At 37.0% G+C, this 15,115-nt stretch overlaps 1 non-coding gene across 1 annotated transcript; it reads right to left on the bottom strand.

Annotated features, from left to right (window-relative positions):
• Window positions 1-12,843: 12,843 nt before the first annotated feature.
• On the bottom strand, window positions 12,844-12,950 carry LOC128775386 (U6 spliceosomal RNA). Its single transcript, XR_008420110.1, has one exon. It is a non-coding gene; the product is annotated as a U6 spliceosomal RNA (small nuclear RNA).
• Between the last annotated feature and the right edge of the window lie 2,165 nt (window positions 12,951-15,115).

Below are 15,115 nucleotides of genomic sequence, written 5' to 3'. Positions count from 1 at the left end.
GTTATGTCCCTACTGAAAACCCTTTCAGTGCCATCCCATCACCTTCAGAATAAGCTTCAAAACCCTTATTATGGTCTCTGGGTTCCATATTAGTATGATACCTACTTACCTGTATGAGTTTCATCTTTCAAATGCTACCTTTCTTTCCTCTCCATGTTCTTGACATCCTGAAAACCTTTGAGTTCAAGTGATCCACTCTGTCTCACAGCATGTGACCTTTGCTCATTTTGTTCACTTTGCCTATAATATTGCTTTTTTCCAAGACCACTCTCCCCATACCTATTAACTGCACCTGGCTAACTGCTACTCATACTTCTTATCTAAGATTCGATGCTGCTTCTTTCAGGTATCCTTGTGCCTACAAGTCCAGTTTGGAGGCCTCTTCTTTGCTCCCACAGCATCTAGAAACTCTATCATAATACCTAACCCAAGACATAATAATTTCTGTTATCTGCCTACATCCTGTTTTATAAAATTCTTGAGAACATATATTGTGTCTATATCCACCACTCATTGATTCAACAAGTAGTATTATAGTACTGGTTCTAGAATTACAATCAATAGAAAGCAAAACCAGATGTGTGAGTTCATGTCTCTTACAGCCTATTGAGGGAAACAGACATTGATCAAATGGTCACACAGAAAATTGAACTCTGGCAAATACTACAAAGGAAAATTAGGTTTGATGAAGCCTATAATGAGAAGATTGACCTATTCAAGATGCCCAGGGCAAGGAAGACCTCCTTGATTCTGAAGGATATGATGACTAAGGTGAAGTCTGAGATTGAGAGGTAATTAATGGACAGAGAGGAAGTACTCCATTTCAGGGAACAGCATGTGTCAAGGCCTCAGAGTCAGATTCAAGGAACTGAAAGAAATTCAGTGTGATTGGAGCACTAAGAGAAAACAAATCAGCTTAGTTGAAGACTGGAAAGTAAAAGTCTAAATATTCATATTTGCATACTTTCCCTATAGTCATTGGAGGATTTCACACAGAGATGTGATGGGATCAGACTTTCTGTCTGAAAGATCAGTCTGACTATAGAATAGAGGACAGAGTAGATGGATCCAGGAACAGATGTCAGGATGTCTATTAGGATTCTGGCTATTGCCATAACCTAGATGGCAGATAAAGGAGGCATGGATTACATCGGTGGTGTTGGACAAGCAAAGAAAGGGAAGACTTGAGAGATATTTGGGAAGTGAAATTAGTAGAACTTGGCGATGGATTAGATGTGGGAATTAGAGAGAAGACATTCCCTAGAGTGGTACCTGGCATAGAGTAGCATCACAAGTATCTATCCAATAAATATTTACATAAAGCTCTTGATCATTATGTAGTGTATATTTTTGACTTTTAAAAATATTGCACAGTGCCTGGGTGGCTCAGTTGGTTAAGCATCTGACTTCAGCTCAGGTCATGATCTTGCGGTTCATGAGTTGGAGCCCTATGTGGGGCTCTGCGTGGAGCCTGCTTCAGATTCTGTCTCCTCTCTCTCTGCCCGCCCCTCCTCTGCTTGCACTCTGTCTCTCTCTCAGAAGTAAATAAAAAACATTAAAAAAAATTTTAATATATACATATGACCTAAATACAAATTCCAGTTCTTTCACTTACTGAATAACTTTGATCAAATCACTTAACTTCTTTTTTTAATTTAAAAAAATGTTTTATTTACCTTTTAAAATATTAAGCACCTTCTATTTTTTTAAGTTTATTTATTTTGAGAGAGAGCAAGAGTGAGAGTGAGCTTGTGAGAGTGAGCAGGGGAGGGACAGAGAGAGAAGGAGAGAGATAATCCCAAGCAGGCCCCGTTCTGCCAGCACAGAGCCTGATGTGGGGCTTAAACTCACAAACCACGAGAACGTGACCCGAGCGGAAACCAAGACTTGACATTTAACCAACTGAGCCACTCAGGTGCCCCTTAAAATTTTTTTTAATGTTTATTTTTGAGAGAGAGACAGAGAGACAGAGCATGAGTGGGGGAGGGGCAGAGAGAGAGGGAGACACAGAATCTGAAGCAGGATCCAGGCTCTGAGCTGTCAGCCCAGAGCCCAATTCAGGGCTCAAAACCAAGAACTGTGAGATCATGACCTGAGGCTAAGTCAGATGCTCAACTGACTGAGATACCCAGGCGCCCCTCCCTTTTTTTTTTTTTTTTTTTTAAAGAGAGAGAGCAGTGGGAGAGAGGAGCAGAGAGAGAGAGAGAGAGAGAGAGAGAGAGAGAGAGAGAATCTCAAGCAGGCTCCATGCTCATCACAGAGCCTGACACAGGGCTTGATATCACAACCATGAGATCATGAAATGAGCCAAAACCAAGAGTCAGATGCTCAACCAACTGAGCCCCCCAGGCACCCTGAAATCATTTAACTTCTATGTGCCTAAAATTTCTTCATCCATATAATGGGGGGAAATATAGTAAAAAAATGTATAGGGCATTTTCATCAGAATGAAATATGAAAATTCACATTAACCACTGATATCAATCTTTAATATTTACTAAATATTCAATATATTTAAGTTTTAAAAATAGGTGTATAACTGCTACATAGTTTTATCATATAAATATGGACAAAAAAATTCATTAAGGGTGTAGATCAGGTTTTTAAAAAGGATTATTTTGGTAGGTATATGAAGAAAGCGAAGAAGAGGGAACCAAAAAGGCAAAAACTACACTAGAAAAATAATAGATACAATAGGACCACATTTGTGACTTGTAAAATATGTGTCTATATATACATTTTGAGACAATGTTGAATGTTTTCAATAAAAATAAATGTCTTATTTATGTTTTTCTTCTTTATGCATAAATATTTTAAAATCTTTTCTGCAATAAGTATATGTTGCTTATAATAAGAAAAAATAATTAATTTGAAACTACATCTTTTATTTCACCTTCTGCAAGTATTAAGAGCCCCGGAGTGTCCATTTTTATATTCAGTGATTCTGAAATTTTATTCTCCTACAGCCTAATCTAGTCATTGGTATCATCTAGTAACTCAGAGTTAATTTCCCTAGATTGGAGGGCAGTAAATTTTCCCTTCATTTTGCCTGCATTTCCATTTTAAACATTCAAGAGCTGAAATGCAAAATAACTTCAAATATGTATATATCCAATGATAATGAAAGGAATATAATATTACTGAAGACAATAGCAGGGAAAATGAACAAAATAAAGCAGACCTTTGTATTTAAGCAGTGTGAACTCACAATCAATGACAGATAATAGCCCCCAAAACGGAGGTAATTAAATAAGAAAAAAAATAGTCTGTAATAATTACCCCTCTTTGTTAGTCAAAACTCAAACAAACTCCCCCAGAACACAGTGGAAGTTTGCTTGAATACTGCATTTTGCAATCAAATGGACAAGCAAAGGAAGGACGAAATTAGGAAATACATGTTGAACACTTTATGTTATTTCCCAAAGCAGAGAAATCTTAGGTTTATAAAGGCATATCTAAAAATTATGAGTGCAAGCAAGCAATGTGATTACAGAAGCTACTGAGAAGAAAGAAAACTGAAGAATATAACCAAAACTAAATGAAGGTCAAGATAGAAGAGAATAAAATCATCAGGGTTTTGAGTTCAAAGATTTTTTGAATAGAAACCATATTCAAGGTACTGTGCCAAGTACATTGCAAATGATATCTCACTCAATTTGCACAAACAACACTTTGAATTACTCTATAAGGAATCCAGACACAGAGAAAGGTTGACATGTGAGTTAATCCAAGTCCTTGAACTTTCTCTTTGTTCCCACAGTGTAAGAGGGTTGGAGAAGAGGAACAAAATTTCAGATTTCACTTGAGAAAATCTATACTGAATGTAAAGACTGAATTATAAATGGCACTTGGAAGTGTCCACCCATCCTTGAAGACCAGATGACTTTTGTACGTTTTTTTTTAAAAGAAGAAATTCGGATGATGGTTCCAGTGTGATAAAGCTTGAACTCTCACTGATATTTGAGCATGTTTGTTGTATCAGTCAAAGGCCAGCCAGGCTCAAAGAGCTTAACTGAAAGGAATTTAATGAAGAGGCTATTTCCAGAGGTGAGGGAGGGTTAAAGGAAACCAAGAAATTATGGTAAGGAGCCCAATGCTAGCAGTACCTCAACCTTGGGTGGGGTCCCAACGAGCAGCCTGTTAAGAGCGGGTAATGGATCTATGGGAATGGAACATAACAAAGCATTAGGGATACCTTCACTGCAAATGGTTTAAGGGCTAGAAACATCGTCTGAAAGAGAATGACATGGGACAGCCTCCAAAAAGGACACGACATTTAAAGCAGAAATGCCAAGGGTATCCCCCTCGGGTCTGGTAGATTCTGGTATGTTAACAATGACTTTATCACGGAAAGATGGTATCTACTATTAACTTCAAATAGTTATTGGGAAAGTGAGACGCGAGTACAATCTATCTGTGTTTGGAATAATTGTGAAGCAACACCTCAGAGACTGGATCACCTGAAGATGTTAAAGGAATAGAAGCAAAGCCCAAGAGATACTGAACTGGGACCTTTCTGAGCTGAAATATCCACAATTTCTCACTTTAGGAACAAATAAAGGCCAAGAGCAGCGATGCTAAGGCAAACCTAAGTACACATTTATAAGTAGTGATTATGCAGGACGACATATAGCTGTAAGAGGTCTGGCCCCCACCCCAATAGCCTTAAACCATTCTGTCCTTACTTCCTGGTGTCATTTTTGCATGGTTTAGGAAATAATATAATATTATGTAGAATCATTTTAATTGTTTCCAAACATGAATATTATAATAAATAAGAACTTGATCCATAGATCTGTAGCCCTTATGTGTTGCCTTCACCCTTATTCAAAACTACCAGAAAAGTAGACTACTAATAAAACACTGATAAAAATACAAAACAAAAAGATGTATCTAATAAGTCAATGGATGGAAATATGATAAAAATCATGTAAAATAATTTTTAGGCAAGAAAAGATGTAAAAAACAACAAAGAAAAGATGGGACAGAGAAAAAACAAATAGTAGCACAGTAGATTTAAATCCAACTATCTCAATAATCACATGAAATATAAATACTGTCCCTCTCTAAAAAGAAAAGATGGTCAGATTGTATTTTTAAAAAGCATGATCCTTAATGCCTGGGTGGTTCAGTAAGTTAGGCGTCCGACTTCATCTCAGGTCATGTGAGTTCGATTTGTGAGTTCAAACCCCGCATCAGGCTCTGTGCTGACAGCTCAGAGCCTGGAGCCTGCTTCAGATTCTGTCTCCCCCTCTCTCTGCCCCTCCCCTACTCATGCTCTGTCTCTCTGTCTCAAAAATAAATAAACATTTAAAAAAACTTTGAAAAAACAAGCATGATCCAACCCTATGTTGTCTGTAAGAAACCTTTAAACATAAACATAGATAGGTAAAAAGAATAAAAGGATGTAAAAAGGTATGTCACACAAACACTAATCTGGGAAGCTGAAACAACTATATTAAAAATTACTATATTAATATTTCAGAACAAGGAATAGTGTTAGTAATATAAAGGGGCATTACCTAATGATACATGAACCAATTTGTCAAGAGGGCATAATAATTCTAAATGTGTATATACCTAATAACAGTCTCAATGTACATTAAAGACAAACCGTTATACAGAAAGCATAAACAAACAAATCCACAATTATAGGTGGAGATTTTATCACCTTTTTCAATGTTTGATAGAACAAGTACACAAAATCAAAAGGCTGTAGAAGACCCAACAGTATACTGGTCTTAACAGGGAGTTATTCAACACTCCAACCAACAAAAGCATAGTACACATGCTGTGCAAGTAAACATGGAACACTGACGAATATAGACCATATGATGGACCCAAATAGAAGTCTCAACAGCTTTGTCACTATTGAAGCCATATAAATTGCATTCCCCAAGCACAACAAATTAAACTGGAAATCAGTAACTGACTGATATCTGAAAAATTCCCAAATATTTGGAAATCAAACATCACACTTCTTTTTTTTTAATTTGTTTAATGTTTATTGTTTATTTTGAGAGAGAGGGAGACACACACACAGACAGCATGAGGGGGGAGGTGCAGAGAGAGAGAGAGAGGGAGACACAGAATCTGAGTCAGGCTCCAGGCTCTGAGCTATCAGCAGAGCCTGACGTCGGGCTCTAACCCACAAACCATGAGATCATGACCTAAGCCGAAGTCGGAGGCTTAACTGACTGAACTACCCAGGCATCCCCAAACATCACACTTGTAAACAACCCATGAGCCAAAGAAGAATTCAAAAGGAAAATTAGAAAGAATTTTGAACTGAGAATAACAATACAGCATATCAATATATGTGCATGCTGTTAATACAGTGCTCAGGGGAAAATTTACACTTCAAATGCTAAAAGAGGAAGAAAAAAGGCCTCAAATCAATGATCTAAGTTTCCACCTTAATAATTAGGAAGAAAAAGAACTAATTAATCCCAAATTTAGTGGAGCAGAAAATCATAAAGGGCATTTTTAAAAACTCAATGAAACAGATAATACAAAAACAATAGAGACCATCAACTCAAAATTGGATCAGTGAAATTGATAAACCTTTAGCCAGATTGATCAAGAAAAAAGAAAGGACACAAATTGCCAATATCAGGAATAAAAATAAGAATATCCCTAAAGACCCAACACATATTAAAAGTAATAATATTGATGCAAACATTCCTTAAAATTTTTTTAACAAACCAAATTCATCAGTACATCAGTATGACCAAATATTTCTTCCAGGAATGCAAAACTGATTTAACATTTGAAAATTAATGTAATTCATCCTATCAGTAAATGAAAGGAAAACATCTCAATACATGCAAAAAAAGCATTTGACAAAATTCAACTCTTATTCGTGACTAAAAAAAATTAAACTCTCAGCAAACTAAGAACAGAAGGAAAATTCCCTAAAATAATAAAAAAACCTACAACTAACATCATCTTTCACGCTTCACCCTGAAGACTGGAACAAGGCAAAAATACCTTCCCTCACTACATCTATTCAACATTGTGCTGCTCATGCTAGCTCATGTAGTAAAGCAAGAAACAAAAACAGAATTCCTAGAGATTCGAAGGGAAAAAGGGAAATTTTCCTTATTTGCAGGGCACATAATTGTCTATATATAATATACCAAAAATAAAATATTAAGTGAATATGGCAAGATGGTAGATAATAAGGCCAACACAGAAAATCAATTATATATCTTATATCCTATTATAATTGAAACTTTTATAATAAACCACTTACAAAACCACAAAAATAGGAAAAAAAATAGAACTCAATTTATGAAAAAATATGAAAAACTTGGCTCAGTCAGTTAAGCACCCAACTCTTGGTTTCGGCTCAGATCATGATCTCACGGTTCATGGGTTCAAGCCCTGCATTGGGCTCTGTGCTGGCAGCACAGAGCCTGCTTGGGATTCTCTCTCTCCCTCTCTCTGCCCCTCCCCCACTCGTCTTTTCTCTCTCTCTCTCTCTCTCTCTCTCTCTCAAAATAAACAAATAAACAAAAAAATTGCTTAATAAAAAAAAAGAAAAAATATGCAAGACTTGTAAGCTAAAAGTGACAAAATATTGCCGAGAGAAATTAAAGATCTAAATAAATGGAGAGACATACCATAGATTGGAAGACTAATTAAGATGTCAATTCTCCCCAATCTATAAATTCAATGCAATTGCATTCAAAATTCCAGTAGTCACTTTTGTAAAAACCAGAAAACCTATTCTAAATGAAATGCCAAAGGAACCAGTATAACCCAAAATTCTGACAAAGAACAAAGTAAAGATTTGCACAACCTGACTTTAAAGCTTACATCCAAGGTACAATGATCAAAGCAGAGTGGTATCAGTGTAAAGATGGATATATTGATCAATAGCATCTAATACAGACCCCAAAAATAAAACCATGCATCTATGTGGTAAATTAATTTTAAGAAAGATACCAAGGCAATTCAATGTGCAAAGATAATATTATCAAGACATAATGTTTGAACAATTGAATATCCAAATGTTAAAAGCAAATAAATGAACCTCAACGCTTGCATTATACCACATGTACAAATTTACTCTAATGAATCACAGACTTAAATGTAAAAGCTAAAACTATCAAGCTTTAAGAAAAAAGCAATAAAAGCTTAGCAACTCCGAATTCAGCAAAAACTAAATAGATTTAATAAATAGGACCCAACAAGCATGGGATATAAAAGAAAAAATTAACAAGTTTGACTTCATTGAAATTTAAACTTTTGCTCTTTAAAATACACTGTTACCGATAAAGACTTCTTACAATACAATAATGAGAAGACAGATAACCTGACTCAAAAATATATAGAGACAAAAGAGGGAGGGTGGGTGATGGGTGTTCAAGAGGGCATCTTTTGGGATGAGCACTGGGTGTTGTATGGAAACCAATTTGACAATTTCATATATTAAAATAAAAAAAAAGACTACAGCGTACCAAAATAAAGCATGCAAACGGCAAATGAGCCTATGAACATACGCTTATCATACATCATTACAGAAATGCTAACTAAACCACAATGAGATATCATTACACACTCAATAGAATGCCCAGAATTAAAAATACTGACAATACCAATTACTGACAAGTATATAGAACAACGGGAGCTCTCCTACCTTGTTCCTGAGAATGCATACAGAAAAACAGCAACAGTTCCTTTAAAAGTTATACATATCCTTACCAGATTCCCAGAGATTCCATTCGTAGGTATTTACCCAAAAAATATGGGAACATTAAGTTTACACCTGTACTCAAAAGCCAATTTATTCATAATACTCCCAAACTGGAAAGAATCTAAATTTTCATCAATATCTGAAAAACCACACGAATTGTGATATAAGTATGTCCCGCTTTTCAAAAATTTGCATTATAACACTTTGTTTTTACGAAACCCCTGCATTATTACCTGATTTCGCTAACTGAAAGAAATCCAAAGCTGTTCGCTTTTACGACAAAAGGCGAAAAGCGAAAACAGCGTTCGGTGTTGGTTTTGCGGCAGCCGGATGGAGCCGCGGCATCTCGGCTTCAAGCTGCCTGAGCTCTGACCTGTGTCAGGTGAGCATCTGTGCTTAATCTCGGTTTATTTCGTGCATCCGTTAGCAAGATGTGTCCTAAGGTATCGGAAAAGTCCGAGAGATGATTTTTTGGATCTGAGAATGCTCAATTTTGGGTTTTTTTTGTTTTCCATATAGATTAATGGTAATTCCTTCTTTGCTTTGTGCCATTTGGGTTTACAGAAGTTCTCATAGAAACGCTCTGCTTCTGGATAGTGGTAGAAACCTGTATATACGTATAATGAAATACAACCCAGCAATAAAAAGGAATGATTTGCCGATAGAAGCAATAACAAGAATAAATCTCAAGAACATTTTGCTAAAAGCATCCAGACAAAAAATAGTACATACTACAAAATTTCACTCATGTAAAGTTATAGAAAACCCAAAATTATAGTAAAAGAAAGCAGATCAATTGTTACCAAGAACCAGGAGTCAGGAAGAAGAGATTGACTTTAAAGGTCATAGAGGAACTTTTTAGGGTGATGAAAATATCCTGATTACCATAGAGGTTACACAACTATATACAATTATCAAAACTCAACAATTCTTACATATAAATTACTGAATTTTATTGTGTGTGAATTACACTTCAATCATGTTGATTTTTTTAAAGTGCAGAAATAAAGCACCCACAGTGGTAGTGACTTATCAATAGAAAATTTTTGTTGAAATTTAATTGTCAATGGAATTGTCTTGACTATGAAAAATGTAATCCTTGGCAATTAATAAGTTACAAATAATGATAGATGGTATGATAATTAAACCGTATTCAAAATATAGAATATTTGGGACACCTGGGTGGCTCAGTCGGTTGAGTGTCCCTGACCTCGTCTTGGGTCATGATCTCACGATTTGTGGGTTAGAGCCCCGCGTCAGGCTCTGTGCAGACAGCTAAGAGCCTAGAGCCTGCTTCAGGTTCTGTGCCTCCCTCTCTCTCTCTGCCCCTCCTCCACTCGCACTCTGTCTCTCTAAAATGAATAAACGTTAAAAAAAAATACAGATTATTCTTAAGAGTCAAGGTAACGATACCAAGTGTCATTGAGGATACAGAGCAACTATAACTCTCAAACACTCCCGTGGGAATTGTACCAAATTGGCACAATGGCTTTGGAAAATTCTTTAAAAACACCTATTAACCTTGAATATAAACATACCTGTGGTTTCATGTGTAAGTTTATATGTCATAAAAATAAGCTCTTCTGTCCATCAAATAAAATACATAAGAATCTCATAGATGCTTTATTCATAATATCCCCAAACAAGAAATTCATGAAATGTCTAAAAACAAATATGGAGTGGGGTGCCGTGTGTCTTAGTTGAGCGTCCGACTCTGGCTCAGGTCATGATCTCGTGGTTAGTGACTTCCAGCCCCATGTCAGGCTCTGTGCTGACAGCTCAGAGCCTGGAGACTGATTTGGATTCTGTGTCTCCCTCTCTCTCTGCCCCTCCCCCACTTGTGTTCTGTCTGTCTGTCTGTCTCTCTCTCTCAAAAATAACTAAACATTTAAAAAAATTTTTTTTAAATAGAGAGAAATTATAGTGTACCCACAAAATGAAATACTATTTATCAATAAAAAATGACTGCTACTCACAACAATATAAATAAACGTCATAAACAATGTTGAACAAAAAAAAGCCAGACCCTAAATTCCATTCAAAAGTGAGTTAAAAATAGGCAAAATGGGTGTAAGTTGGTAGAAGCCAGAATGGTGCTATCTTTGGTGGAGAATATTGTTTGGAAGGGATTACAAGAGAGCCTTCTGGAGTGCTGAAAATATTCTTTCTTGATCTGGGTGCTAGTAATATGGCTATGTACACATGTCAAAATCCTTTGAATTGCACACTTAAAATTGGTGTACTTCTTTGTATGAATTATACCCTAATGTAAACAGTTTTGAAAGTTTAAGTCATGATTTTAAAATATAGGAAAAAGAGAAAAAAAATCATGATATATCATAGCCTTAGACTGCTAAATACTATTCTTGTTCTGTGGATAAGGAGCTGAAGGGAGAATGCTTTTGGAACATTCTCTTTGTAAAAATCCCTCTGGAGGGTTTTAGGGAACTCCCAGCACCAGATAAACTGAGCCTGCAAGCCATAGGAGAAAAAAAGCAAGCTCGTCTTTTATCAAATTAAAATGTCAACACTTTTCTTATTTCTCCAGTGGTTGTTTCTTTTTAAAAAGTTTCCCACAAGGGTTGACAGTGGATATTTGTGGACTTGGCCTGATTGGGAATCAGCAGGTTATGCTTTAAGCCCCCTCTACTTCTGAGTAGGGAGGTACATTTGGAGGAGTCAGTTAACCTCTCTGTGATTTCAGATTACCAATTGATAAAAATAATATTACTAGCAATAATGAGAACAGCCCTGTCTAGTAGCTCTTGAATATTTGTTATGAGCTGGCCACTTTACACACAGTATCTCCAACCTTGTACGGTAGGTCATATTATTGAGAGGCAACATAGTATGTTCTCTGGAGTCAGATTCCCTGAGTTAAAAACCTGGTTCTGCTTCTTTTCAAATGTGTAAACTCGGGCTCTGGTCTCTTCATCTGTAAAATGGGAATAAAAAAAACAACAATAACTTTCCTCCCAAGATTGTTGCTAGGATTAAATTGATTTATATGAAAGCATTGAGAATATGCCGGGCACATACTAAGGGCTATAAATATATTTGCTGAGTAAAATGACAAAAATAACTTTAAAGATGAGAAAATGCAAGTTCGCAGTGACAATGACATACCCCAGGGGTGAGGCAGTGAGAGCTGCAGGGGCAGGCAATGAGAGGGCTCATTGTATGTGGGCTTTTTTTTCCCTTTTCTTTTAGAAGATAAGTAAGACTTTTTGTTATCATCATGCCCTGGCAATTTAAAACTATGTCGCAGATAAAATACTCTCCCACTGTTCCCGTACCCCATCCACTCTGGACATCCCTGCATCGAGGTTTATGAAAAGCCTAAAGTGTCACAAGCCTATATTCATCAAATTTCAAAGTCTGTACTCACTGAACCTCCTCTAAGGGCCATTTTTGTTCTTAGAATACATTTCCTGAAACCCCTGTCTGCTGTATGTAGTATCCACGTCTTCTCCTTTGAAACAATTTTCATTCAAGAAACAAATGGTAGTACCTACTATGTACTAGGTTCTGCATTCTATCTTAGCCACTGGACATACAATGTGAACAAGACAATGTCCTTTGTCTCTTAGAGCTTACATTCTAATAGGGTGAGACAGAAAGTAAACAAATGCATTATTTTCAGATGACAGTAAGTAAATGAGGAAATAAACCATTTCCTGAGCCTGAGCCACTCTGCTCAATGCAGTAACCCTTAGCCACATGTGGCTATTGAGTTTTTAAAATATGATTAGCACAGAGGTGCCTGGGTGGCTCAGTCGGTTGAATATCCGACTTCAGTTCAGATCATGATCTCACAGCTTTTGAGCCCCAAGTTGGGCTCTGTGCTGACAGCTCAGAGCCTGGAGCCTGCTTCAGATTCTGTGTCTCCCTCTCTGTCTGTCCCTCCCCCACTCACGTTCTGTCTCTGTCTCTCTCTATATATACAAAACTAAGCATTAAAAAATGTGATTAGCACAAATTGAATTGCGAAGTAAATTCAAAACACACATGGATTTCAAAGACGTAGTATTGAAGAAAGAGTGGTATATCTCATTAGTAACTTTTTGTATTTATTCATGTTGTTAAGACCAAGAGTTTTTTATGTATATTTACCATGTCCGGTGTTCTTTAATATTTTTTTTTTAAATATGGAATGCTTCACGAATTTGTGTGTCACCCTTGTGCAGGGGCCATGCTAATCTTCTCTGTATCGTTCCAATTTTAGTATATGTGCTGCCGAAGCGAGCACTCTTTAATATTTTCTATAGCACAGATTTTCTAATGATGAATTCTCTCAGACTATGTTCATCTGAAAAAGTCTTTATTTCTTTTTTTAAAAAAAGATTTTAAGTAGGGGCGCCTGGGTGGCTCAGTTGGTTAGGCAACCAACTTCAGCTCAGGTCATGATCTCACAGTTTGTGAGTTCGAGCCCCACGTTGGGCTCCGTGCTGACAGCTCAGAGCCTGGAGCCTGCTTCGGATTCTGTGTCTCCCCCTCTCTCTGCCCCCTCTCCTGCTCACACTCTGTGTCTGTCTCTCAATAATAAATAAACGTTAAAAAAAAATAAAAATAAATAAAAAAAGATTTTAAGTAGTCCTCTACACCTAACACGGGACTCAAACTTACATCCCAAAATCAAAAGTCACATGCTCCACTGACTAATAGAGAATTCAGGGTTGATGGCTTTTGTTCTTTTAGCACTTTGAAGATGTCATTCTATTGTCTTCTGGCCTACATTGTTTCTGATTAGAAATCCACAGATTCTTATCTTTTACTCTGTATGTAATGTGTATTTCTTTTCTCTGGCTGCTTTTAAGATTTACTTTTTATCCCAGGTTTTCAAAACTTTTATTATGTTTGAGGTTTTCCTTGCTCTACCTGCTTGGGGTTCTGTTGAGCATCTTGAATACATGGATTGACATTTTTCCTCAAATTTGCAAAGAATGTTGCCGGGGGTGGGAGGGGTTCAAATAATTTCCTTTTTTTCCTCTCCCCTTTTTATAAAACTCTATTTGCACGTATCTTGACACTTCATATTGTCCCCTGGACACTAAAGCTCTGTTCATTTAGTCTTTTTACCCTCTATGCTTCAGTCGACATTGTTTCTATTGCTGTGCTTTCAAATTCAGTGTTGTTGCTGTCGTTGTTGTTTCCTTCTTTGTGTCTAATCAGTCGTTAATCCTCCCAGTGAAATTTTGGATATTGTTTCATTTCTAGAAGTTCCATTTTTTAAATCCTTCATTTTTTTCCTCACTAGGCTTGTGTTTCCCTTTAAATCCTTGAAGGTATTTATATTTGCTGTTTTCAGATCCTTGTCTACTAATGTCATTACCTTTGTCATCGCTTATCTTGTTTATGGTGATTGCTGTTTCTCCTTGGAGTCAGTTGCATTTTTTTCTACTTCTTCATATGTCCAATATTTTTTCTTTCATTAGATCCTGGACATTGTGCATTTTACAATGTTGAGTGCTGGACATTTTTTAAAAATATATGTTCCTTTAAAAAGTATTGGATTTTATTTGGGCAGGCACTTAAATTACTTGTTATTCAGCCTGAGCTTTTCAAAGTTTTCTTAGGAGCTTTTTTTAGGGCAGGTTTTGAGTGTCCTTGACTAGTTTATTTTCTCTCGTAAGGCATGACCCTCCACTGTCACCACTGAATCCTATGGGGCTTCAATAAGGACTCTTTACTCTGGTTGACCAAACCTCAGACATCTCCCAGCCTTGTGTGTGTTCCAGGAACTCCTCAATTTACAGTTGTGTGGTTGTTCTTTGCCCAGTCAGACTCACGGACTCTCACCCGTCACATCTGTGGTTTAGAATTCAACACCATACTCAAGGGGACCTTTATGCAGATTTTGGAGCTCTTTCTCTGCACAGTTCCCTCCTGTCTGGTACTCTGACCCTCAAATCCCAGACGCCTCGCTCTTCCAAAATTCCAGCCTCTGTCTCCTTCCTTCACTGCAATCTGAAAAGTGCCTCCAGACAGAAAGGCCAGATGCACAGAAAGTCCACCTTGTTTATTTCCTTTCTCTTGTGAATCACGGTCCTGTACCGCCTATTGTCTAATGTGCAGAAACAGTTACCCCGTACACTTCATCCAGATTTCTCATTGTTTTCTGTCAGAGGGTGCTCCCATCCCAGTGACCCCATCATAGCCAGAGGCAGAAGGAAGCATGTATGAAATTAAACATTTTCTGAAAATAAATGTTTTATTTTAAGATAGTGTTTTTTAAAAATATTAAAAATATTTATTTATTTTTGGGTTGGGGGAGAGAGAGAGCGAGCGAGCAAGCAAGCATGAGAGGGGGAGGGGCAGAGAGAGAGAGAGGGACAGAGGATCTAATTTGGGCTCCATTGTGACAGCAGAGGTCCGATGAGGGGCTTGAACTCCCAAACCTGGAGATCATGATCT

This window comes from Panthera pardus, unplaced genomic scaffold (assembly GCF_024362965.1).
Source record: "Panthera pardus isolate Hobbes unplaced genomic scaffold, ASM2436296v1 HiC_scaffold_7, whole genome shotgun sequence".
NCBI lineage: Eukaryota > Metazoa > Chordata > Mammalia > Carnivora > Felidae > Panthera > Panthera pardus.
Note: the sequence above shows the minus strand (reverse complement) of the source record. Positions and strands in the feature narration are given on the sequence as shown.